Source organism: Dreissena polymorpha, chromosome 11, assembly GCF_020536995.1.
Source record: "Dreissena polymorpha isolate Duluth1 chromosome 11, UMN_Dpol_1.0, whole genome shotgun sequence".
NCBI classification, from domain to species: Eukaryota; Metazoa; Mollusca; class Bivalvia; order Myida; family Dreissenidae; genus Dreissena; species Dreissena polymorpha.
Window position 1 is genome coordinate 53,735,610 of NC_068365.1, and position 27,361 is coordinate 53,762,970.

Sequence of the window (27,361 nt, forward strand, 5' to 3'; positions counted from 1 at the left end):
TTACATTTTTGTAGACACCCATCATTGTAGACATAGTTGTCATACAGTAGGGGGTACCAGTTAATCATAAGGTGAAACTGTACTATTAATTATTATTTACTGTTTTGTACTGAAGCAACTTATTTGTCCTGGTAAAATTGTTATCATTATTTTTGTGTCAGTAAGCCAGTTGTTAAATTAACAATGCTTAAACCATGTCAAAAAGTTCAATGATACAATGACATTGGTAAATCCAATCTAACATGTAGGTTCACAAAGATATCTTAGGAAATCTCACAAGCCCAGTTTAATGTGTAAACACAGCCTTACAAAAATGCCAGCATACCAGACTAAACAGACTTGTAAATATGAGTTGAAAAATGTCAGAAAAAATGCTGAAGTAGTTATAAGTGTATGACCTTATATTAATGCCCCCCTTCGAAGAAGAGGAGGTATATTGTTTTGCACATGTTGGTCGGTAGGTCCGTCGGACGTTCCGTCCACCAGATGGTTTCCGGATGATAACTCAAGAACGCTTAGACTTACGATCATGAAACTTCATAGGTACATTGATCATGGCAGATGACCCCTATTGATTTTCAGGTCACTAGGTCAAAGGTCAAGGTCACAGTGACTCCAGATAGTAAAATGTTTTCCTGATGATAACTCAAGAATGCTTACGCCTAGGATCATGAAACTTCATAGGAACATTGATCATGACTGGCAGATGACCCCTATTGATACTCAGGTCACTAGGTCAAAGGTTAAGGTCACAGTGACTCGAAACAGTAAAATTGTTTCCGGATGATAACTCAAGAATGCTTACGCCTAGGATCAGGAAACTTCATAGGTACATTGATCATGACTGGCAGATGACCCCTATTGATTTTCAGGTCACTAGGTCAAAGGTCAAGGTCACAGTGACTCGAAATAGTAAAATGGTTTCCGGATGATAACTCAAGAATGCTTACACCTAGGATCATGAAACTTCATAGGTACATTGATCATGACTGGCAGATGACCCCTATTTATTTTCAGGTCACTATGTCAAAGGTCTAGGTCACAGTGACTCGAAACAGTAAAATGGTTTCAGTTTCCTGATGATAACTCAAGAATAATTAGGCCTAGGATCATGAAATTTCATAGGTACATTGATCATGACTGGCAGATGACCTCTATTAATTTTCAAGACACTAGGTAAAAGGTCAAGGTCACAGTTACAAAAAACGTATTCACACAATGGCTGCCACTACAACTGACAGCCCATATGGGGGGGCATGCATGTTTTACAAACAGCCCTTGTTTAGAGAATTTTTTTTTTTTTTGGAAAAGTCACACTGTTTATATTTAAGAGTTTTCATAAGATAAACTTGTATTCCAATCAATTTGAATGTTTTATGCAAATAAATATGCTTATTAAACTATTCATTGGAAGAGCACTTGCAGTGTTGTTGTTTAAAAAAAAATCATATTTGGGGCTGATATATTTGTAGCAAATTTTGGAAAACTAGGCTTAAAGCATGTGCTTGAAATATTGTCCTTGTTTAGCTTGTCAAGTGAGCACAAGCTAATCAGGGACAAAACGCTATGGTTTTTATGGAATTTCTTGTTAAAAAGATGTCACTTCTAAATTAAAATCTAGTTTAGGCGGAAAGACTGTTGTAATTGATTAGCCTGTGCCGACTGCTGAGGCTAATCTGGGACGACACTACGCGCATGCATTAAACCCACTTTTTACGGAACGAGACTTTGCCAATCTCCCCCTACTTCTTATTTTATTAGGGCATTCAATGATACAATGACATTGGTAAATCCAATCTAACATGTAGGTTCACAAAGATATCTTAGGAAATCTCACAAGCCCAGTTTAATGTGTAAACACAGCCTTACAAAAATGCCAGCATACCAGACTAAACAGACTTGTAAATATGAGTTGAAAAATGTCAGAAAAAATGCTGAAGTAGTTATAAGTGTATGACCTTATATTAATGCCCCCCTTCGAAGAAGAGGAGGTATATTGTTTTGCACATGTTGGTCGGTAGGTCCGTCGGACGTTCCGTCCACCAGATGGTTTCCGGATGATAACTCAAGAACGCTTAGACTTACGATCATGAAACTTCATAGGTACATTGATCATGGCAGATGACCCCTATTGATTTTCAGGTCACTAGGTCAAAGGTCAAGGTCACAGTGACTCCAGATAGTAAAATGTTTTCCTGATGATAACTCAAGAATGCTTACGCCTAGGATCATGAAACTTCATAGGAACATTGATCATGACTGGCAGATGACCCCTATTGATACTCAGGTCACTAGGTCAAAGGTTAAGGTCACAGTGACTCGAAACAGTAAAATTGTTTCCGGATGATAACTCAAGAATGCTTACGCCTAGGATCAGGAAACTTCATAGGTACATTGATCATGACTGGCAGATGACCCCTATTGATTTTCAGGTCACTAGGTCAAAGGTCAAGGTCACAGTGACTCGAAATAGTAAAATGGTTTCCGGATGATAACTCAAGAATGCTTACACCTAGGATCATGAAACTTCATAGGTACATTGATCATGACTGGCAGATGACCCCTATTTATTTTCAGGTCACTATGTCAAAGGTCTAGGTCACAGTGACTCGAAACAGTAAAATGGTTTCAGTTTCCTGATGATAACTCAAGAATAATTAGGCCTAGGATCATGAAATTTCATAGGTACATTGATCATGACTGGCAGATGACCTCTATTAATTTTCAAGACACTAGGTAAAAGGTCAAGGTCACAGTTACAAAAAACGTATTCACACAATGGCTGCCACTACAACTGACAGCCCATATGGGGGGGGCATGCATGTTTTACAAACAGCCCTTGTTTAGAGAATTTTTTTTTTTTTTTGGAAAAGTCACACTGTTTATATTTAAGAGTTTTCATAAGATAAACTTGTATTCCAATCAATTTGAATGTTTTATGCAAATAAATATGCTTATTAAACTATTCATTGGAAGAGCACTTGCAGTGTTGTTGTTTAAAAAAAAATCATATTTGGGGCTGATATATTTGTAGCAAATTTTGGAAAACTAGGCTTAAAGCATGTGCTTGAAATATTGTCCTTGTTTAGCTTGTCAAGTGAGCACAAGCTAATCAGGGACAAAACGCTATGGTTTTTATGGAATTTCTTGTTAAAAAGATGTCACTTCTAAATTAAAATCTAGTTTAGGCGGAAAGACTGTTGTAATTGATTAGCCTGTGCCGACTGCTGAGGCTAATCTGGGACGACACTACGCGCATGCATTAAACCCACTTTTTACGGAACGAGACTTTGCCAATCTCCCCCTACTTCTTATTTTATTAGGGCATTTATCAGTGACTGGCATATATGTACATTGTATAGTACTGGTTGACCTTTACTGGTCATGCCAGTGTTGTTCCTATTACCGGTACTTGTACATATACCTGTTACTGAAAGTATGTTTAATAGAAGTAACGACAGCTAGTAATTAAATTTTGTACGACACTAAATTCGCTGTTGAATATTATCAAAGAAATGTAACTTCTTGCACTACTTTACTTTGTATTTATTCTGAGAGAAACACATTGTGTTTGATTGAAATATCTGATACATGACTGAACCTTAACATTTTAATGTTATGTTTCATTGACTTTTTTATTCTAGAATGTTTTATGTCAAAGTGCATCGCTCTTATAATATTAAACACTGCTTCAGCCCTGTTGCCCCAAGGTATTTTTATCTTATCACGTTATTAAATAGAAAATTGTGCTTAATGTTTCAATAAATTAACAAAATACTATCAGTGTAACTAGTTTTGAAATATATACATGTGTTCTATATTGAAAATATTCCCAAGGGATAGTATGAGCCCTAAATAGCTCTTTTGATTAAAAGAGCAACCTGCCATTTTCAAATCCTAACTGGAGCACATTTTATGTGTTAAGAATTAATCAGTAATTCTTTTTTTACTTAACCCTTAAAGCGCTGGAGCCGAATTTTAAAGGCCTTTGCAAACAGTTTGGATCCAGATGAGACGCCACAGAACGTGGCGTCTCATCTGGATCCAAACTGTTTGCTATTCTGATAGTATTCTTTGAAAAAAAATGAAGAAAATGCTTATTTTAGAAATTCAGCAGACGACATTTTAGCAGAAGACAAATTACCCAGCATGCAAAGGGTTAAGGCCATGCGTATGATGTGTCCCACAAAATAAAAACATTTCTGTCGATTCACCTTTAAATAGGGGAGACATACTATTTTTGATGCATGTTTTACATGGCTGACTTGTTATATGTGATGAGAGTAGAAATTGCTGAAGAACGAAAAGTTCTCAGATTAAAGTCAAGTGCGCCCAGGGACTTTACCTGGAATTATGAGCACTTAACTCTGATGGAAAGCAAGAGCTCTCTTGACCAGAAACATGGTCTGAAAATAGGTTTGATTGTATAACGGCCATGATTCATATTTGCTTACAATAGCAATATTGTGTTTTAGGTTAGACTCTGCCCTAGTGCTCTTGTTTCCTGGAGGCTATTTTTAGCTACAGGCGTAAAGCTTACGGTTATACAGCATAGCAGCCACTTGAGAGGTTTTTGTAACAATTGAAGAAACTGTTATAAGGAATGTCAGTTCCTTGTAAACTCTTGCTGATTTTATGGGAATTAAGCTTGTTTGAGGGTTAGCAGAAAATTGATCTGGGAATAGAATGTTGTAAACAGTTTTTTTGGCATTTTGGTGTTAGCTATATCAGGTTTGTGATTGCGCTTAGAAAGCTTGATAGTTTCTTAATCTGATTAAACATTTTTGCACTAATTAGTTTAATTGTAATTTTTTTTCTTTTGCTTGAACGTTGTGGGTTTGTACTTTAATAAACACTTTGGGAAAACGGTGTTTAATTCAAGTGCTTAAAGTGCTTTCCATATTAGCCTGTGCAGTCTGCTCAGGGTAGTCTGGGACAAAACTTTCTGCCAGGAATGGATTTTTTTAGAAGAGACATCTTTGAAATAAAAACTCCAATTAAGTGGAAAGCGTTTTCCATGTTTTGCTTGTGCAGACTGCACATGCTAATCTCGGATAATACTTTACACATATGAGCCGCGTTCTGAGAAAACTGGGCATAATGCATGTGCGTAAAGTGTCCTCCCAGATGTGCAGTCCACACAGGCTAATCAGTGACGCTCCCAGATGTGCAGTCCACACAGGCTAATCAGTGACGCTCCCAGATGTGCAGTCCACACAGGCTAATCAGTGACGCTCCCAGATGTGCAGTCCACACAGGCTAATCAGTGACGCTCCCAGATGTGCAGTCCACACAGGCTAATCAGTGACGCTCCCAGATGTGCAGTCTGCACAGGCTAATCAGGGATGACACTTTCCGCCTAAATTGGATGTTTGCTAAGAAGAGTCTTCCCTGATAGGCCTGTGTGGATTGCACAGGCAAATCTGGAACAACACTTTATGCACATGCATTATGCCCAGTTTTCTGAGAACGTGACTCACATTAAGCCCAGTATAATTCTCAGAGTGCTGCACAAATGTTTTGTCTGTGTACAAAAATGTGCATGAGTGTTTAATAGAAAAAACTTAAATAAATAAAACCATGGAATAAGTAGCTGCAGTATGTTAAGGCTCTTCAATTTGAAAACTCCTTGAAATTATTACCAAAATCTGCTAAACATAAGGGATGTGTCTGTACATCTGGTAGAAAATGTTTCCCACAAGGCATTAAGATTTATTTTCAAAACACTTTTTACTGTCTCTCTTTTCTGCTGAAATTAATGAAATTACTGTAACCACTGGTTGCAGCTTATTTTAGGCTTTTTAACCAGGTTTTCCGAAGGAAAAAACTGGTTATTAGATTGGCGAATGCAGGCGGGCTGGCTGGCTGGCGGGCTGGCTGGCTGGCGGGCTGGCGGAATAAGCTTGTCCGGGCCATAACTATGTCGTTCATTGTCAGATTTTAAAATCATTTGGCACATTTGTTCACCATCATTGGACGGTGTGTCGCGCGAAATAATTACGTCGATATCTCCAAGGTCAAGGTCACACTTTGAGTTCAAAGGTCAAAAATGGCCATAAATGAGCTTGTCCGAGCCATAACTATGTCGTTCATCGTCAGATTTTAAAATCATTTGGCACATTTGTTCACCATCATTGGACGGTGTGTCGCACGAAATAATTACGTCGATATCTCCAAGGTCAAGGTCACACTTTGAGTTCAAAGGTCAAAAATGGCCATAAATGAGCTTGTCCTGGCCATAACTATGTCATTCATTGTGAGATTTTAAAATCATTTGGCACATTTGTTCACCATCATGGGACGGTGTGTCCCACGAAAGAATCACGTCAATATCTCCAATGTCAAGGTCGCCACGACTAAAAATAGATTTAAAAAAAAAAAAAACTTACAAAGGGGGTTAATTTTTTTTGGTCATTTCAAAAGTTCAGTTTGAGTTTTCTCCCTTTATCAGATTTTTTTTTCACAATGAAAACCTGGTTTTGTGACAATTTTGTCCCTTGCTAAAGTTCAGTTAGAAAATCAAAGTGCAATAATAGCAAATTTTAGAAACATGATTGTGTTTTGCATGAAACGTTATATAGAAATACACGTCATTTTAAAAACATAGTTATAATATTGGTCTGATATCAGTGTTAGTGGGGGTTTCAAGCTGGATAAAGGAGACGCCACAAGTCCAGTTGTCATCCTGGTTCCTTAAAGTAGCGGATGTAAGCACTGATATACAGAAAGCAGTGGGGTTTTATACCCCCATTACCATTGAGTTCAAAGGTCGAAATGGCCATAAATGATAATGGCATTATAATTCTTGAAAATCGCCATAAATTTGATTCTCTTATTTTGTGAAGACAGCATGCAAAATAGTCTGTGTCAATGCGGTACGTGGGGGTATACGTCACTTCTGTGACAAAGCTCTAGTTTTGTTTACAATTGAGGCCGGTATCCGGCCCCCAAATGGGACCTAAAAATTCCCAATTTAAAGTGTTTTTTGTTGTTGTTGTTGTTTTTTTAAATCAACATTTAGTTATTCTCCCATCCAGCTCTACAAGTTACATTTTATAAATTTTTAACCAGGTTTTCCGAAGGAATTAACCAGGTTTTCAGAAGGAAAAAACTGGTTATTAGATTGGCGAATGCGGGCGGGCTGGTTGGCTGGCTGGCTGGCTGGCTGGCTGGCGGGCTGGCGGAACAAGCTTGTCTGGGCCATAACTATGTCGTTCATTGTCAGATTTTAAAATCATTTCGCACATTTGTTCACCATCATTGGAAGGTGTGTCGCGCGAAATAATTACGTCGATATCTCCAAGGTCAAGGTCAAGGTCACACTTTGCAGTGTCCGACAAATTTCTTATTTTTCAGGTAGCCCACTGGGCTACCAATAAAAATATTTGGTAGCCCATAAAATTTTCTTACAAAATGATAAGAGGCAGGTTTTCATCTTTATTTTATTTCTTCATTTACATATACATAATATGTATACATACATATACATAAAACAGCAAATAGTCTGATGTGCACAGTCAATATCGTAAATTAATGTTACAGTACAGGCACCGTGTACTTAAATGTAAATGTACCAAAGAAAATCATATACTACTTGTAGATATTATATGTATGTGCACATGTATGTGTACTGAAATTCGGACAGCACATTAAGTTGTAAACGTAAATAAAGCGTTTAGATGATCAATACGATTGACTTGTATGGTGTTAATCAATGCAATTGCCCCTTTCAACAACAGATACAGAGTTTCAAGAAATCAAGAGTATTAAATCATTTATTTACTTGTGTCCGACTTTAAGTACTGTCCGAATTTACGTATTGCATCCGTATTTTACGACACTTGTGTGCAGTCAGTTTACAATACAATAATTGTTTCAATAATGAAGGAACTGATACAGCGTAACGGTAACGATACAGCATGTTTACATTATATTTTATTAAGAGGAAATGTCAATGCCAAATAATTCGATTAGATACCCCGGTACTTTAGTTGAAATTCACAACGAAACTTTTCATGGAAATTAAATGATCTCAATGTTGTACCCGCTACGAAATTTTTATTTACAAATAAATACACCCACGCCAATTTTCGCGCGCTTTTTATCTGGACAAAGAAATTCATTTCTTAAATGTAGAATTTTGTAACCTAAAATAGCTGTGCACAACGCGTACAAACCGTGGCATGTGATTTACGCATGTTGCAATACAACGGTCCTGATTGGAAGTTTATTTCATCTTTCTTTAAATAGAACCATATGCCGAAATTCATTTGACACTTTAGAAAATTTCAAACGTTTGTGTTTATGACTCTTATAGTCTATATTACCCACCCATAATTTGGTTTTAAAAATATAAATCGGGCATATATGGGATTATTGATTAACAGTCGATTAATCCAATTATTAATTGACATTGCAAACTAATAAGCAGTTGTTAACCGCGTTCGCACCGTTGTTATTAATATTCATTTTCGGTTTCGTTACCGTTTTGAAGAATCCGCTATTGTTTTGATTTATTTAATGTTCGGCGTCCTTGGATATTTAACGACATCAAAAATGTTGTCGCTATTACTCATTTTTGTGGTTAACAAAGAATTCCAAACTGCGAAATGATGTTGCATCATGTGCGCCAACTATCCAACCGGCTCTCATTAGATTATTAGCAGACGACAAATGTTGATTCTGATTGGATGATTAAAATACACTGTTACTGTGTAAGACATTACCGCAAGTGATCGGTGACTGATTAGATAATTGATTGCACTTTGTTATCGGATTATAAGTAATACACAGTGTACAAACACATTGTCAGCGTGTTTATTCTACGTATGTCTGTCAATAAACCGGGCTAGCCCGCTCTTATAGATTTATAGTAGCCCGGCGGGCGTCAGCTGGAAAATTTCAGTAGCCCGATGAAAACTTTTGGTAGCCCCCGACTCCGGGCAATAGATTTGTCGGACACTGCTTTGAGTTCAAAGGTCAAAAATGGCCATAAATGAGCGTGTCCTGGCCATAACTATGTCATTCATTGTGAGATTTTAAAATCATTTGGCACATTTGTTCACCATCATGGGACGGTGTGTCGCACGAAAGAATCACGTCAATATCTCCAATGTCAAGGTCGCCACGACTAAAAATAGATTTTTTTTTAAAACAAACTTACAAAGGGGGTTAATTTTGTTTGTTCTTTTCAAAAGTTCAGTTTGAGTTTTCTCCCTTTATCAGATTTTTTTTTCACAATGAAAACCTGGTTTTGTGACAATTTTGTCCCTTGTTTAATTTAAAACACTTTAATTCTCATTTTTGAAGCATTTGTTTGCAAAAAAACAACACTAATTTCTCAACTTTGGTCAAAATGCCACGATTTTTCCCAATCCAAATGGACCCGGCCCCAAATTGGTGAAAAAAAACTGGAACGTTATTCTTTTCCCTGAACAAGCTCAAATAGTGCGATTAGTTGTGTGTGTGTTGGGGGTGGGGTTAAAAGAAGTTCTTCTTGTGAAGGGGGGTGGGGGGGGGGGCGTGACAGATGAGTGTTATTGAAAGCAGCTGGTGCTAAGGTGCTAGTAGTACCAGATGGTAATGCCATATTGGAATGCAGCAGAGCCATCTAGTGAGTCTGTACAGCTCACCAGGGTATACTGTTCCCAGGAAAAACTGATGCTCACATTGCTGGCATTGATAGCTCACTAACTGCACAGATATCGGCTCCTAGGCTCTCAGAAATCCTTAGCTCTCAGAAATCAGAAATCCTTAGAATGCTAGAATGTGCGTCACATGAGTATTAATACTTTTTATCTGGTTTATTTTGGGAAAAGAAGTCATCTCTTGAGAGAGTTGAATGCTCCCTGGTATTTCAGATTATGGCATTGCCGTGGGAAACTTCTCCGGAGAAAAATGGCTTGTCTATTTTATGGCCTGTTTTATTTGTTGGTGTGACAGTTCATTTTCATTTTCAGGTCCTTGAAATGCATTTGTTTATTTGGTGCAGTCAGCCATGTACCTACACATAGTTGAGGCAATATTATTATATTGTGGGATCAATTTCTTTAAATTATATATTTACTAGAATTCAGGCTTTTTTGTTTCAATGACAGTTTGTCTGAGTAAATCCAAATGCGGATAGGGTGCGACACAATTTCATGTCTCTCATATTTTGCCTATTCCATAGTGGGTAAAACAACACTGAGCTCTGCTGTATGTATTCATTGCAAAATGAAATAACTCTGGAATAACACTTTAAATTGAATAATCATTATTTCTTAAAATTTCATATAAGTGTACAATAATATTAAACTGCTGTTTCACAGTTCTTGAGAAACTTAACCACTTTAATAACAGAACATTTTAATCTGCATACCATTAGAATTTCATAAGAGCAATAATAGGAGCCAGATTTAGTGGAATGTGGCCTGTCTATCTCTGCTCAGTCAGTCAGTGGATTATCTATTAGTGTGAGGGTTGTGTGGCTGAGAAGTGTGAATCGGTTAACAAACACATTAAACTCTGCCAATTGGCTGTGAAGCACCCTTCAGTGATTTAAATCATCATATTTTAGTGTAAAGTGTGTGTGGCATGTAGCCGACTGTCTGAAAGTCAGTAAGTGAAGTTGGAACAAGTAGTATGGAACTTTAATAGGAATAAGCATATTCAAAACCAAACAGGAATGAACTGTATTGAGTGGTATAATTTCACCACAGAACTGAATGAATGCCTTATTAAAGTTACCTTGAGATTTATTTGGTTTAGAACTTTTGAGTTTTGATTGAGGTGCAAATTGAGGTGATTTGAACTTTTGAAGTGGCTGTTACAATATTCATAATCGTTTGAGTCATTGAAATTATCTTGTAGTGTTAAGATAAACTAGAATATATTGAAAGATAAATGGGTATTTTGTCACCTTGAACAAAATAAAAATATCAGTCAAGGTAGAATGGTTTAAAAAGGCATAGCGTCAGGAGATTTAATGATAAGGTAGGATTAGTTTTGCATTTATCAGTATTTGAATTCTGTAACTTTGTTGTATATATTGCTTGCATTTGATGCTTACTATCTTAGTGTTATGTGCAAATGTAAAAGGTATTAAAGGGAGGCAGAAACAGTGTTTGTAACCCCTCTAAAATCACGCCGGGTATGCGAATACTTCGTTTACGGATGGCACTTCACTTACAGAGAACAACAAACGCCACGCGCGAGAGGTGAGTTCTTCAGCTTTTTTGTATTTATGTTCTGTTTATTTGGTTTTTAGACACAGAACATTGTTTGGGTGATTAATGGTATAGCACTTCGTATTGCGAAGAAAGAAATTCGCGGAAAAACGGTGAATTATTTAAAAAAAACGATAAAATTTCATCGATAATCAGCATGAATTGAATGATCAGTACATATTTAAACAAAATAAACATACTTGGAAATAAATCAAGAACGTGCTTACTATTCGAAATAAAAGATCAATATATCCAGTAATGTTACAACATGTTACATTTTAGTTTACTAATGTATTTGAGAAAATTCAAATGTTTTAAGAGTCGCATGCACATTTTTCATCTGCACTTCGTTTACCGATCATCTAAAAAACAATGGCACTTCGTTTCCTGACATCTAGACACTTTTTTCCAGATATAACACACTCGTATTTTTTGAATCAAAAATGCAGAATTCGCTGTGGAATACTGTTAAAGTAAGCAGGCAATAAATAAAAATGTATGTACTTAGTACGCAAATAAAAAACGAATAACCGAAGCATGTTCTTATCCCTTTGAAATATGATTATGAATTGGTATAAATGTGAAAGATAAATGTTAAACAAATTGGATATGTCTAATGAGTAAAATCTATATGACCATATATTTTAAATTACGTTCTAAGCGGTTGATCTAAAGCATTTATCTTTATGTCCAAATGAAGGAACTAAGGCTATTTTCTTTTATATTAGATAGCATGTCATGAATAATCACTCTGCTTAAACTGCCTCTCAGAGATTAATATCAGCAGCGATGCAGGTTCGAAATTCTATTGGAACTTTTTGGCTCAATGCCAATAAACGAAAATAGCAATAAAAGAACGGGCGGGGTTGATTTAATCACACGATAGTGGTGTAAAAATTATGCATATCCGTCTTTTTTTTAATATAAACACAACACATGCTGCATATGAAGTTCTATCCAATATAGCACCCTAAACTTCGTTTGTGTGGGTATACTAAGTATTGACTCCATAATATGACATTTAAACATTTTATGTACGCATTCCTTTTTTTCCAGAATCAGTTGATTTTACGATTTAATTTTAACCGTGATTCTTAAAACTCAACCAATACAGTGATTTAGGGTCAGGTGAATCGCACTTCGAGCAAACGTTAGCGTTGCGTAAGGGGAAGTGCTCCCTATAAGCAGGGCTCAAAATACAGGGAGTTTTACCATTCTCTTTTTAATTTTGTTGCTACGCATAAGTATCGTCTTGATGATGCGATTCAAATAAGCACAACCGACATAGGATTTTATGAAGAACAAATGTGTATTTGCGTCATAAAGACCCCTTCACTACCGTTATCTAGAGCCCTGCTATAAGTAAAATTAAACACGATTGTGTTGATTCGCGTTATCCGTACACATTTATTTAATAATAAATATTATCTTATTTGAAAATTGCAATTATAATAAACATAGTATAAATTAATAGTCATGTGATTTTTGAAAAATATATTTAAAAAATGTTTCGTATGAATAGCCATAATATAAATAAATGCATTTGAGGTAGAAGATAAAACTCAGTTATTAGAGTGCTCGCTTTGTTGAAAGTCTCCGTAATCTGAAGTGCCCTTTATCGGTAAACAAAGTGGCTGCAACTTTATGTATGCCACCTATTACAAAATGTACTATCTTTGTTTATATTTCATTAAATGCTATCAAAATTTCAGTATTTGAAGCACAGTGATTACTCTACATGCTGGAATAGCAAAAAAATTCTTGCAATAATTCTAAGTAGTTTTATTTTGTTAAAATGTTTACTGTTCATCCAGTTTATGCTGTTTTCCGATCAAATTTTCTATTTTTTGGGCAAAACTGTTCCATTCTTCCGTGAAATTGTGTATTCCCAATACAAAAGGATACACCATTTATCAACTCGACCATGTGTCTTGTCTTAAAAACTAATCTTTAGGATATAACTTTAAATAAAACAGAGGAACTTACCTCTAGCGCGTGGCGTTTGTTGTTCTCTGTTAGTGAAGTGCCATCCGTAAACGAAGTATTCGCATACCCGGCGTGAAAATTGTTCAAATGTTTGCTTTTTAAAATCCACAATAATTTAAAACGTTGGTGATGTTCTTAAAAAAAATTCTTAAGTTGATTTATGGACAATTGTTTTTATTGGAACGATGGATTCCTGGCACAATTTTCGTGCAATTGTGATATCTACATGTATCTACAAGGCAAGCTTATGTTATTGTTATACAGAAAATCCTGGACATCATTGGTGAAAAAAACCCAGTAACTTTGAATAAAACTCATAAAACTTTGAATATACACAGTGTATAGTTTAGTCAACCACCAGTTGAGACAGGGACCTCGTTAAATATTTTGGATGTTAAACTGAACTTATAACAAATCAAATTTTGAACCAGAACACAGGCTTATTTAATAAAGTAATTATGATGTTTTTTCACAAAACTCTGTCTTTTATGCACTTCTTGAAATTCTTAGAGCGAGATTATACGATTTTTCATACGTGTTACATTGTAAATTGATAAAATATGTTACAATAACACAAAAAAGGCAAGAAAAATTATACATTAAAGACGAATTTCATAAAATGCAGCAAAGACAAATTAGCGCCCAGATCTGATTGTGACAAAGATATTTCGTATATATTTTCCTACAATAACCTAAGTATTCGTCTTTTTAGTTAGTGTTTGTGTGCCGTATGCATAGATATTGTTGCAGGAATTTAAAATGAACCGTTAAACTAAATTTAGATTCACATGTACATGCATGAGTTACATGCTGGCGAATTCGACTGTACAGACATTTTCGATTTCAGAATTAAATATCTGGCTTATTTCGCATTTTACGACACATGTTCTTCTTAACTTTTATTTTAATTTGTATTGAAATATATGTTTTATAAGTTTGTACACATTTGATATAAATTTATAAATATTTGACATAAATTTCGTATAATCTCGTTTATGAAGAATTGTTTTAAAAAGTTATTTGAAATAAAGCACCGCTTACCGTTGTGTTTACATCCATTAAAGTTAAAAGGGGGAAACCCACCAAGTCATGTGATTCTGAACCCTGTATAAGGAACATGGATTTTTATGCCCCTGAAGGAGGGCATATAGTGATCGCACTGTCCGTCTGTCTGTCCGTCACAATATGCGTTTAGGTTTCGAAAAATGCTCATAACTTCCATGTTGCTTCAAAGTAAAATTCATATTTGGTATGCATGTGTATATGGACAAGGCCTTTCCATACGTACACAGATTTTGACCCCTTTGACTTTGACCTTTAACTTAGGGTCTGCGTTTAGGTTTCGAAAAATGCGTTTAGGTTTCAAAAAATGCTCATAATTTCTATCAAAGCATTTATCGTGCTCATAATTTCTATCAAAGCGTTTATCGTGCTCATAATTTCTATCAAAGCGTTTATTGTGCTCATAATTTCTATCAAAGCGTTTATCGGGGGTATATGTCATTATAAGAAGACAGCTCTTGTTTATGTGTTGACTTCAGTTTTCAAAATATTGTACCAAATATTTGTTGATTTTGAGTGTTTATGGGCTTTTAAAACCACTGTTTACAAATGCAAATAATAAGGAAGATGTTGCTTAAAAACAAAACAGATTTGGACAACCAGGAAAACAACTGTGTTTTCAGTTGTGCCACAAGACTGGCATGCACAAAATATGACAATCGTTGAATGTAAAAATCCTTCAAGAAAATGGGCTAACAGTCATAAAATATGTTTGTGTTTGAAATGTGTTCATATACAGGGGTTTTCTTTGGTTCATTGGGAAGAGGCCCTAGCCCAGGCCTTTTTCTGTCTATTTTGGGAAAAAGTACCGAGCAAAATTGGGATTTTTCGAGTCGCGAAATCTTCCAAATTGGGAAGAATTTTCATCGACAAAAGCATTATTTTGGAAATTATTCTTTTTATTTTTTCTTATTAAATGATTAAATAAATCTAATGTTTTCATACATAGGTATTGCCAAGAAAGTATTTAACTGTTTTTTACAAGCTACTGTAAGAATGTGTATGTTAAAAAACAACAACAGGCTTTGTTATGCTTGAAGTTCACATAAAATACATAGCTCGATCTGTCATTAAGGATTTTTTTATGAATATTCCAGGGAACAATCTAGAATTTACTATCTATGGGTCCCTGAACTCACAGATTTTAGACCAATGAGTCCCATGCCAAAATTAATGAGTCCACCTTAAAAAAGAACGGGTCCCAAATTTTGAAAGATACCAAGTAGTGAAGAAAATGAGTCTAAATGACACTAGCACAATAACTATATTTTGCATTAAACTTTTAATAATCTCAAAAACAGTGAATTTTGAAACGAAAAAACAAATTCAGGGTTATCACTTTCTTGTTTGCCTTCACATTGGCTATAACAGTGTCTGTAACATGTTACAACATTTCAACTTGATTCAAGTCAATGATAATATTATTGTTAACATCCCAATTGCGAGCCTGATAATATTATTGTAAACGTCCGAATTGCTAGCCGTTGACCTACCGTTATTAAAGTTTAGAGTTGTTTGTTTTGGATCTAGCTTCAACACCTTATTTCGGAGGCATTATTTCTGTATTATTTATGACTAAGTTACAAAAAGTTAAAGCAGGTTCATCCGGGGACTCTAGAAAATATCATTACACACGCTATTTAAAAGATCGAGTCTAATTGGTTCGTATTATAAAGCAGCAGCTCGACTAGAGCTAATCAAAAGACTTGTTGCAGTCTTCAAGCCTCATTTGGTTAAACTCAGCGTTCATCACTACACTTTTGACTCATACCCAAGATGATTCGTACTTATCGTGATTCGCATATGCGTTAACGGATTCGTTTCAGCAATGCGTCCGAGTGGAAGCATATATTTCAAAACTATGCGTCTATTTCGATATTTGTGCGTCATAGACGCGGGACGCGCATGTAGATTATTCCCTGATATTCATAGTCAAAGGACCCGCATTCAACATATTTTTATTCAAAATTCAAGTTGCCAAATGTCTGAATGCAACCATTTTTCAAAAATAAAAGTAAAGCAGCAGCTGCTGAACATCATAAATGTACAGTATTGAAATGTCAAGAAGCTACAAAGGGAAGTGACTCTGAATCTGGCAGTGGCAAATGTTCATCACTTGCTTGCTCAGAAACCCCTTCTGTACGTATGTACCCATAAATGCTCAGAGCATTCAAGAAGAATTAGATTCTAGGTTTACCGTAGACTGACTGGAGGTAAATTTTCCCCACAAAACATTCAGTTTTTGTGTGCCTTTCGAGTCAATTTATCGTATTTTACTTCGATATTACTTCGAATTATGCGACATTTTTTACACTGGGTCTGATTTCCGTAATGTTTTACCCAAATTTATTCTTTTGAACCACAGTAACGTTGAAAGTGAAACTAGTCCACATTTATTAACCCCAGATCATCGATATCGATTCTCAACCAATTTACAATAATTAATGCGTACACATGGTTATCACTTGTTGTATATATACCTGATAATTCTGACTATTCCAGCACTTCAATATTTAAAAGCTGACCGAAAATGACCGTAAATGTTTCTTAAGAAATGCATAGACACAAGCGGCCGCCATTTTGTCTGAAGTGTCAAGATTGCAAAATTGCATTATGGAACACTCGATATGATGACGTTCTACGGGGAATTCCCATTGTGTGCTAAAACACAGTACCGATTATTTAAAACACGGTACCTACCGGGAAACACATTTTTCTGCTTGGCTTATTTCGGTCGTAAATTGGGATTTTTTTTTTTCATAATTGGGAAAAAATACCCATATTTGGCATTGGGAATGGGTCCGATTATCGGACCCGTGAGATAGGTAGAAAAAAGCCTGCGCTAGCCTATGGATTTTGGGAAAAAGTTGCTCATTTTGGGAAGAATTCTCGCTAAAATTACTGCTTTGGGAAATGAAAAAGCAGGTTTAAGTTAGGATTTTTGGGAAAACTGCATGATTTTAAAGAAATTTTCAATTGGGAAGGGGCCTTTAATAGGCCCCTGTTATGTAAGGCTGAAAACCCCTGATATAAAAAACCTTGTCTTTGTAAATATCCAAATCTCAAGAAGTTGTCTTCAGAAAAGTTTAGGAATTTCTCTCCCTTGCACTTTTAATATTTTGAGTGGAAAGTGCATCACTCAATGATTTAACACATGTCACTTTATTTTAGCTTGTTTCGTTGTGCACCATTAGTAAAGACTATCAACATGTGAATTGTTATGAAAATAACAGATGTTTTTTGTAAAGATTCTAATCGCTTCCAGAAGTTCTACGCTGCAATGATACTCTTTTTATCACTTCACTTAATTTGTTTTATATTGTTTAATATCAATATTGTTTAAGGTAGCGCACCCGTAATGGGCACCTATCCAAATATAATCTAATCTATTATTTTCTTAATCAGCATCATTTCACTGAACTACATGCAAATTTTTAGGTAGTCTTTCCATGCTTAAAAAAAAAAATATACTGATTTTTTCAAAACCATCCCCACACTCGGCTTTTGTCCAGTTTATGTGCACCCCTGGGGTATATGAAAGTTCCATAATTCATCCAGATTTCCAAATATAGGCATGCAGTTGGTGTGTACAGATGCAGTAAAGGTGTTTAAAGTTTAAACAAGATGAAAAAAGTTTTCTTTTACAGACATTAATTTTTTATAACTTGCAGGGGGTTTTCTGCCTACTTTGGGAAAAGGAGTCTGACCAAATTGGGAATTTTTTATCGACAAAATTGCCCATTTTGGGAATTTTTGTTTCGTGAAACGGCTCATTTTGGGGAAAAAAAAATGAATTAATCATGCTTAAATAAGTCTGTGGTTTAACAATTTCCTTTATATAAACACATGCAAAACAAACACTGCCCAAACACAAGTTACAGCAACATTTTTGGCCGAGCTAAAATAGAGCCATGGGTATTTCATTTCATACTTTAATGTATTAAATGACGATTGAACTACAACTTTCTTACAAGGCTCTGAGCATTCAGTTGCCGATTTTGTGATTAACGGCCCTGGCATTACTTCTGTTGCTGTTACATTTTGCTGCGTATCGTCCGAGCCTGTCTGTTCAGGGTTACTCGCGGCAGTAATTTCGGAAGATTCTTAGCGTTTCGAAAACATCGATGATATCGTTACACATCCTTTAGCGTCTATTTTTTGTGTTTTTTTAATGTAATATTTACTATTGTGCGAAGCCATGATTGAAAAAATGCGTCTACAGATATGGTATAGAATGTGTATTGTGCGGCTCTATATACTCTTGTATAATGCGGAACAGTTCGAACGTCATCACTGAGAGTAAATGCATCCGGCAAATACACCAAAAAATCTGTGTAATTAAAGGCTTTATTACGTCGCGAATGAAGGGAAGTCACTCTTTCGATAAAAATTATGTTTACTTTTTACGATTTTGGAAGATTTTATTTTTTGGAATTGGGAAAAATGCAATCAAAATTCGATTGGGAACGGGTCTGTTTGCTTTGGGAATGCCTCCGTTTCCCGGAGGCGCAGGCAGTGCTGAAAAACCCCTGACTTGTTATCTATGGAAGAGTGCCATGAAATGTAAGTGGTTTCAGGCTAGTAGAAATTGGTTTGGTTAAAAACAAAGTTTCATAAAATTCAAAATAGTATCATTTAAGTAATATTTTGAACTTAATTTTTATAGATACACTATATACAGCTAAAAATACCAAGAAATAGACAGATTTACCGTTTACTTTTTGAAATAAAAATAAAAATGCAACATGCATGGTTAGTATTCAGCAGTAAATCACCCAATTTAGCCATAACGTTGTTTTAATTTTAAAAATTAAAGAATGTGCATAACAATTGCAACATATTTAACAATAAACATAGCGTTCTATACGCGCAGATGTTTAAAAGAAAAAATGAGGGAGAAAAATTCTCTTCAAGAAAACAAGCAAATCAGAACGCAATTGGCTGCAATTTTACTATTGCGCAATCGGTTGATAACGTGAACGTAATATCCGATGGTTGTCGCTGTAATTGCATGTCAGTAATTGAAATTCCTGTATTTAATTCACTGTATTTGTCCTAAAACCGTGAATTTCGGGATAAGTTACTGATACTTGTACTTACTTCATTACCTTTTTCTTTCATCTCTTGTTGCAAATTCCATTATTTTTAGTAACACTTTATAATGAGAAATGCATAACATCGCTTTTTTAGCTCGACTATTATAATATGAAATATATATAGTGGAGCCATCCTACTCACCTCAACGTCTGCGTCAGCGTTAGGGTGCAAATGTTAAAGTTTTCGTACTACCCCAAATATTTTCTTTGTCCCTTGACATATTGCTTTCATATTTTGCATACTTGTTTACCAACATGACCCCAACCTATAAACAAGAGCAGACAACTCTATCAAGCATTTTGTCATAATTATGGCCCCTTTTCCACTTAGAATATGCAGCAAATGTTAAAGTTTTCGTACTACCCCATTTATTTTCATTGTCCCTTGACATATTGCTTTTATATAATTTGCATACTTGTTTACCAACATCACCCCAACCTATTAACAAGAGCAGACAACTCTATCAAGCATTTTGTCATAATTATTGCCCCTTTTATACTTAGAATATGCATTATTGATAAATCTATGTTAAAGTTTGCGTACTACCCCAAATATTTCCTATATCCTTTGACATATTGCTTTTATATGTTGCATACTTGTTTACCAACATGACCCCAACCTATAAACAAGAGCAGACCACTGTATCGAACATTTTGACATAATTATGGCCCCTTTTACACTTAGATAATTGAACATTTTGCTTAAATTGCCATAACTTCTTTATTTATGATCACATTTTATTATTACTTCGACAAAACAACACTTACCTGAATACCACAATGGATTCCACCCAAACAATACCCCACGCCCCTACCCAGAATCCCTCCCCCCCCCCCCAACCTCCCCCCCACAATTTTTTTTTTAAACATCATCTAATAAATTACCCCACCCCACATTATACCCCCCTCTCACCCCCCACCACCTACCCCCCCACCCCCCGCATTTTTTTTTAACATCGTCTAATAAATTACCACACCCCACATTATACCCCCTCTCACCCCCTACCCCCCCCACCCCCCCCAATTTTTTTTTTAAACATCATCTTATAAATTACCACACCCCACATTATACCTCCCTCTCACCCCCCCCCCCCCACCTACCCCCCCCCCAATTTTTTTTTTTTTTTTCCTTTTTTTATTTTTGAAAGATCGTCTAATAAATTATTGAATATGAACAATTTCCCCATGATTGCTTACGTTATACTGTCAAGCACTCGAATAGTCGAGCGCGCTGTCCTCTGACAGCTCTTGTTTATTACATGTATTAAGCATATTTGAGCTATTGTTAGTGTTTGCTAAAATGTGCGGATGTCATATTTATTGATCTCCAAGGGGAAATTTATGGGAATATTCCTTCTTAGCCTATAACCCCTGCGTCAAAATCACATTTCTCTATATTTCAGAGCTTGCCTGTCAGAATTACTTTTTGCTTGGCTGACTAATTCACAGATATTACCATTTTTATCAGGGATCTATTTATAGCCCATGCCAAGTTGCCAGTGATGAATATTGGAAAAAAATATATAGTATACTGTTTGAGGAAAGAAAAGGCGGACAGTCCGGTTTGGTGTAACCTGGGAAAAGCCAAAATTAATAGTAAAATAAATGTATAAGATTGCTGGAAAGTTATTTAACTCTTTATCCGTCAGGAGAACAACATAACTTGATTTTGTAAGCCCAAATTTTTATAAGAGCAGTTATTAATTGCTGTATAATACTAAATATGAACAGAAGAAAAATGAGTGGAAAAAACAACAATTTCTGTTGTTGTTTTTCAAATCAAGTTTTTTGTTCATTGTTTTAAAGGCAAAGCTTTTTAGATTGAAGCAATTTGCATTCACTTATTTACCTGATCTGACAAGAGTTGATTGAAAATGTGTCTACCCATTCAGTCAAGGTTGGCCTTAATCATTTGATTCAGCTGTCTTATTTAATAGTAGATGGGTATAGACTATGTACATGTAGACAAAGATGTTTTCTCTGATAATATTTAAACCCTTAAAAGGACTTGTTATCGTTAACAATTTCTTGATATTCTTTCTTTCAAGTGTCAGTTGCAAGCATCTTTTCTTTAGAGTGACAATTTAAAACTTTTTGTTTGATTTTTGCATTTGACGAATTGATAAACATATTTAATGTTGAGAACTCTCATTGTCAACACCTTTAATTTACCAATTAAAGCCATTCCATTTGAATGTTTCGCAAAAAAAGAACACTAGTTAATTCAATCAAGTCAATAAATCTGTTGTTGTTCGCATAGAAATACATGTATGCAAATGGAATTGCGCGTAGGTGTGAATGAATCTACGGCTAGCTGGTTTTGACATCTGGTCGTATTCTTTTGTAATGTAGTCTTTTTTTATTTTGTGTATAAAATAGGCAAATGTAATAAAATAAATAACAACATTTATAAAATTAATAGTAAAGTATTATATTTTGTATTGCAAATAAATGAAACTGTACGTCCTGCTAATATGTGGAGTAAGAATATATGCCAATATAGAACGTTGTGGTAGTGTCTTTAGGCGACTTGTGATAAAAAAATTACAACCAAAATGTGTTGCTTTATATTAACAAGTAGAGAAAACATAACATTTCTTATATCCATATAAAAGACAAATTAAATTAATTTTGTAGGTAAAAAGTCTGTCTTATATTCGAGAAAGGTGGTTAATATCTTTGATAAGGAAACAATGGTTTTAATTCTTTGCTCTATGGGGATTTATTTGCTCTATTTTCAGCAGCACATATATTGCACCTTTAAGATATTGTTGGCTGTGATTTCCAATAGTGATCTTAGTTCTAATACCTGGAAGTCATCTTTTTCAAAGTTTACAATGTGGTCCATTCATTGTGACTCCTATATCAGGCACATATTGATCAGAATCATTCTGCAGAAGGTTGTGAATGGTTGCCACTACCAATAGTTTTTAGTTTCATGTTAATGTCATATTGTATAAGTATGGAGGGCACTTAAAGGGGCTTGTTTTCTATTTGGTAAAACGACAATTGTCACACAAAATGATCTCATATATTAAAAACACAACAACAACAATTTTGGCATTGAGCGATTTTTTCCCTTCTTTATAAAGTATTGGAAAACAGCACTTTTCCAAGTAGGAAAAAACTACAGATTTCCGAATTGCTGTCAAAAAAAGTCCAAATTAAAGTTTGTGTTTTTGTTTTTAATAAATGAAGTAACATTAAGTTTGTTTCCCTATGCAGCTCTATAGCAAGAACTTTAGTTAATATAATATTGACAATTTGACATCACTTAGTTATCAATTTTAAAGTATTTGGGAGCAAACAATTTCCCAATATCAAGACTCCACGATGCAAACTGCCCAATTTCAGGGTTTTTCATGCACATTCCTAATTGAGCTGGTACTGGTACTTTTCTAAATTGGGAAAAAAAATCGCTGGCATTATATTTAAACAAGCAAATATTAAACACTCTAGACTAAGAAAAGTGTTAAACAAATGTTTGATTAAATGATAATCATTTATAAATAATATAATGAGCCAAACCATGGGTAAATGGGTCTTATGCGATTTGCAGCCAGTATAGCTCAGGACAAGCCTGCACAATCAGGCAGTCTGGTGACATGAGTTACACAGTCTGCTTCTGTCACAACAAAACCATGCATGACTAAATAGCGGAAAAGGTAGCTCCTGACAAGATTGCGTAAATATTATTCACTTATCCATTATTCAGTTAAAAGATGATCAACATGCAATGAGTCCATAATTTTCTGATATGAAAACTATAATCAGAATGAAATTGCGCAATTAACTGAATGAACCACAGTAACTGGAGTGATGCTGCTCACTTGTGTACAAAGTTTTCTGCCTGGGGATCATCATATATGGAAATCGGTGAGAGTACTTCTAGATTCAGCAAGAACACTGTGACTGGTTCTGAACTTAGTGACAGCAAGAAACACCATAAGTGACTGGTTGCTGTTTATCATCTATTGATAAAACCCATTCATCAGGTAGTGGCTTAAAAGCTCTGCCATTCACTAATGGCATTTCTACTGGGTGAGAACTTGTGGTAAGGCAAAGTAACGGTGTAGAATTGACTTCCTATTAAAAGCTGTCTATTCCGTTTCATTCATTAATGTGACAATACTGCGGAGAGGTGTATTATGGAATTTATGTCAGCTTTGTAACGTGTATTTGTTATATCTATATAATCATCCAGTGACTTACTTTTTCGGCAAGTGATTGACAGAAACAGTTGGATTTTGTTGGTGGTGAGGAAAGCTGTGTTTATTTGTGATGTAATGTTTGTATATATTTAAAAGTAATATTTGATATATTGGTTTATGAGAAAGTGTTGGGAGTTAAAGGTTATTTCTACAAAGTTAGATTATTTGAAAGGGTGAAGAACCAATATCAGGAAATGTAAATAATATTGTATTTATTTCCTGTCGCAGTGTATACAGAACTTGTATATACTGCTGTTTAGCCTTATGTTCCATCATAATTTTAATAAAATTAGTATAGAATATCCTTGATATATAGGAGGACAGTGTTGACATACCTACAGTGTTTCATTTTGGAGCGTATCAGAGTTTTATACTCATATTGGCTGGGGACTCTTTTCAATTTTCATTTTCACACTTTGGGACTCATTGGTTTATGAATATAGGGGAAAAAGAAACCGCGCTTCTAAAACGGTAATGAAACACTTGAGCTATGTGCTCACTCCAGTATTATATTATAAACAACAATCATACTTTTTTCCTATTTGAAAAACTACCTTGTAATGGAATGCCTATGCAGGCTGGTTGGTCGGAAGGCAAGGTGGTGTTGGTTGGAATGGAAATTTTCTGAAGCATAACTTTGTCTAGAGATTTACCCTTGTGTCACATGTCCCATTCATTTAGATCTAGCCATGTGTCACATGTCCGATTCATGGAGATCTAGTCTTGTTCCTCTAGTCCCATTCTCTGAGAAAAAAACTTGTGTCACATGTCGCATTCAGGGAGATCTAGTCTTGTGCCTTTAGTCCCATTCTTGGAGTTTTAGCCTTGTGTCTCATGTCCCATTCTCTGAAATCTAGCTTTGCGTCACATGTCCCATTCTCGGATATCTAGCATAACTGTGCGACATGCTTATTCTTGGAGATTTAGCCTTCATCAATAGCTGCCATTCCTGGAGATCTTGTCTTGTGTCAATAGTCACATTTTGGAGATCTAGCCTTCACTGTGCCCCATGGCCCATTCTTGGTGATCTAGCCTTGTGTCACTAGTCACATTCATGCCCCAGTATTATAAGCAGTGCTCCAGGTAGGCCTTAATTGAAGGGCGCCCGCCCTGCCCTCCCAAACCTCCGCCCTGCCCTTCCTAGCCCTAAAAAAAAAAAAAAAAAAAAAAATCATAAAATTATTATGATTAATAATGAATACCTTATTACAGTACATTGTAATTAATTTATTCCTTCTTGTAGACATTAGATTTGAATTGTTTAATAATAATAGGAATAATATATTCTAACAATTAGCATGCAAGAGAAAGCATTCCAGAAACGCCGGCGCACTCGAAAGTGCCCTTTTGACAAAAAATGCGGGTCCAAAGTGCCCTTTTGACAAAAAAGCCCCCCTGCCCTTTTCAAATCCTAGCTGGAGCACTGATAAGTGATGCTTTGTGCCACATGTCCCAGTACTGTAAGTGAAGCTTTGTGCCGAATACCCCAGTATTGTCAATGAAGCTTTGTGTCACATGCCCCAATATTGTAAATGAAGCTTTGTGTCACATGCCCCAGTTTTATAAAAGTAGCTTTGTGCCAATTGCCCCAGTATTGTTAGTGAAGCTTTGTGCCACGTGCCCCAATATTTTAAGTGAATCCAGGTTTTTTTATGCTATGTAAAAAATGTAAAAAAGGCTGTAATATGGACCCGATCATAAAGCAAATGGACCCGATCCCAAACCGAAATTATTTAAAAAATCCCAATTTCCTATAAGAAAAATAAAAATAATATAAAAAAAATTAAGAAAGAAGACTCTTATGACTTATGATTATTACACTCTATATCTTAATTTTTTTATGCCCCCGGATCGAATGATCGGGGGTATATTGTTTTTTGCCTGTCTGTCTTTCTTTCTGTCTGTCATTCCGTCATTCTGTCATTCTGTCCCAAAACTTTAACCTTACAGTAATGTTTTGCAATAACTTTTGAAATATTGAACATAGCACCTTTATATTTGGCTTGCATGTGTATCTCATGGAGCTGCACATTTTGAGTGGTGAAAGGTCAAGGTCATCCTTTAAGGTCCAAGGTCAAACAAAAACAAAAAAAGCGGTGCATTACGGGGCATTGTGTTTCTGACAAACACATCTTTTGTTTTTTAAACATCTTATAAAATATATAGCTTTAATTTAGTCCTTTTTGACATTTAATAATTCCCGAATTTGCCACTTGTCGATTAAAAAAATCGCAATTTGACCAGACTCCTCAGGGGTGGCGAAATCTCAAAAAACTATACTTGTCCACGGACAACCATTTAGGAAATTTTAATTGTCCGTTGCTGAACTGCACTTGTCCGTTAATGTTTATATAAATTATAAACGCATTTATTGATTAATGTTAAATAATGTGGAATATATCAAAATGAGTATGATTTGCTTGTTTTGTTAATAGTTGTATTTCAATGGTACATTCATTATAGCAGTATATTATAAACAATATAAAGACTTTCTCAAACTTTAAATCTTGCGAAGCTAGTGTTATACATTGTAATCTTAACAAATTAAACTAGTCCAATATGTGGACCTCATCAGACTGAGGCTCCGCAACTGGTAGCAATTTGATTATATAAACTGGTAACCATTGAAAATCTGTTAGCCAAGTTTCTTGAAAAGTTCTGGTGCGTTTACTTAGATCATATTTTTTATCATAATCTTTCTTAGTTTTTTGGGAGGTGGGCTGCTCAAAGCTTCGGGTTTCTGCTCCGTTGTTGAAGATTAAAAAAAAGTTTCATCTTTACCCTTAAAGTTGTCTTAAATAACAAGGTAGACCGTGTTTTGATCATCTTACTTTGATACTTTTTATTTCCGTCTGATTGTAAAAATAAAGAAACCAGTCTGTACACTGTCTAACAGTCGGGCCGAATGTTGAAAATGCAGCATGCTCCCGGTCTCTTTTAGAATAAGGGAGATCATTGCGCAGGAAAGTGCACGGTTTTTAGCTTGATTGCTCCGCAAATAGCACTGACAATGTAATCGCGTGTCAACATCCGGTTTTGTAAAACTTAATTACGGCTTTAATACAATGTAATTTTGTATACCTGGACGCGACTTTAAAAAACTTGTTGTCCACGGACAACTTAATTGAAAAAAATCAGTTGCCCAGACAAGCAAATGTACGACTCGGGCAACTCGGACATTTGATTTCGCCACCCCTGCTCCTTTTCCCAAAATGGCTAGAAAAAACCCTGGAAGCTTTGTGCCACATGTCCCAGTATTGTAACAGGCTTCCTGAAAAGGCCGGACCGCCGGTCTTGTCTGGCAAAATTCTGTACGATCCGGCGAAGTTTCTAATATCGCCGGTCCTTGTGACAGGCCAAAAAAATTATGACTAAATACTGAAAAGTCTAATACTTGCCAAAAGAACGAAAACACCCCATTAGAATCACTCTTTTCGTGAATTTCAAGCCTTTTTGTCATTAAGAACACTATCGCGTCACTAATTCTTAAGAGTTCTCTCCCTTTGAAATGTTGTTATTTCGAAAAACATTAATTTCAATGGTCTGACATATTACCATCTATCCAATTACAATGGTTGTAACAAAAAAATACAAATGAAAAACATGTCGTTGCTAAAGTTCTTCAATGGCAACACCAATCGTGTTATGTTATTTTGTTTTGAATCTGACTATAATTTAAAGCTGTTGTCCATCATACACTGTTATCACTTGAACACGCAAGTGTTTTGTTTTACTTTATCGAGTGTACTTGTACACAGTCTTCACATTGCAATAAATATGATGATATATATATTAATTC

At 35.4% G+C, this 27,361-nt stretch overlaps 1 protein-coding gene across 4 annotated transcripts in view; it reads left to right on the plus strand.

Moving 5' to 3' along the window:
* Window positions 1-27,361, plus strand: part of LOC127851283 (uncharacterized) — a 91,342-nt gene that overhangs the window by 14,059 nt on the left and 49,922 nt on the right. Inside the window, exon 1 of one of the 4 annotated variants that reach the window (XM_052384973.1) lies at window positions 10,464-10,974. The exons of 1 other annotated variant lie outside the window; for it this stretch is intronic. The gene's annotated coding sequence lies outside the window, so the exon portion shown is untranslated. Of the gene's footprint in view, window positions 1-10,463; window positions 10,975-23,382; window positions 23,406-23,582; window positions 23,608-27,361 lie in introns of those variants that run through there. 2 more of the 4 variants (XM_052384975.1, XM_052384974.1) reach the window with 2 other exon arrangements.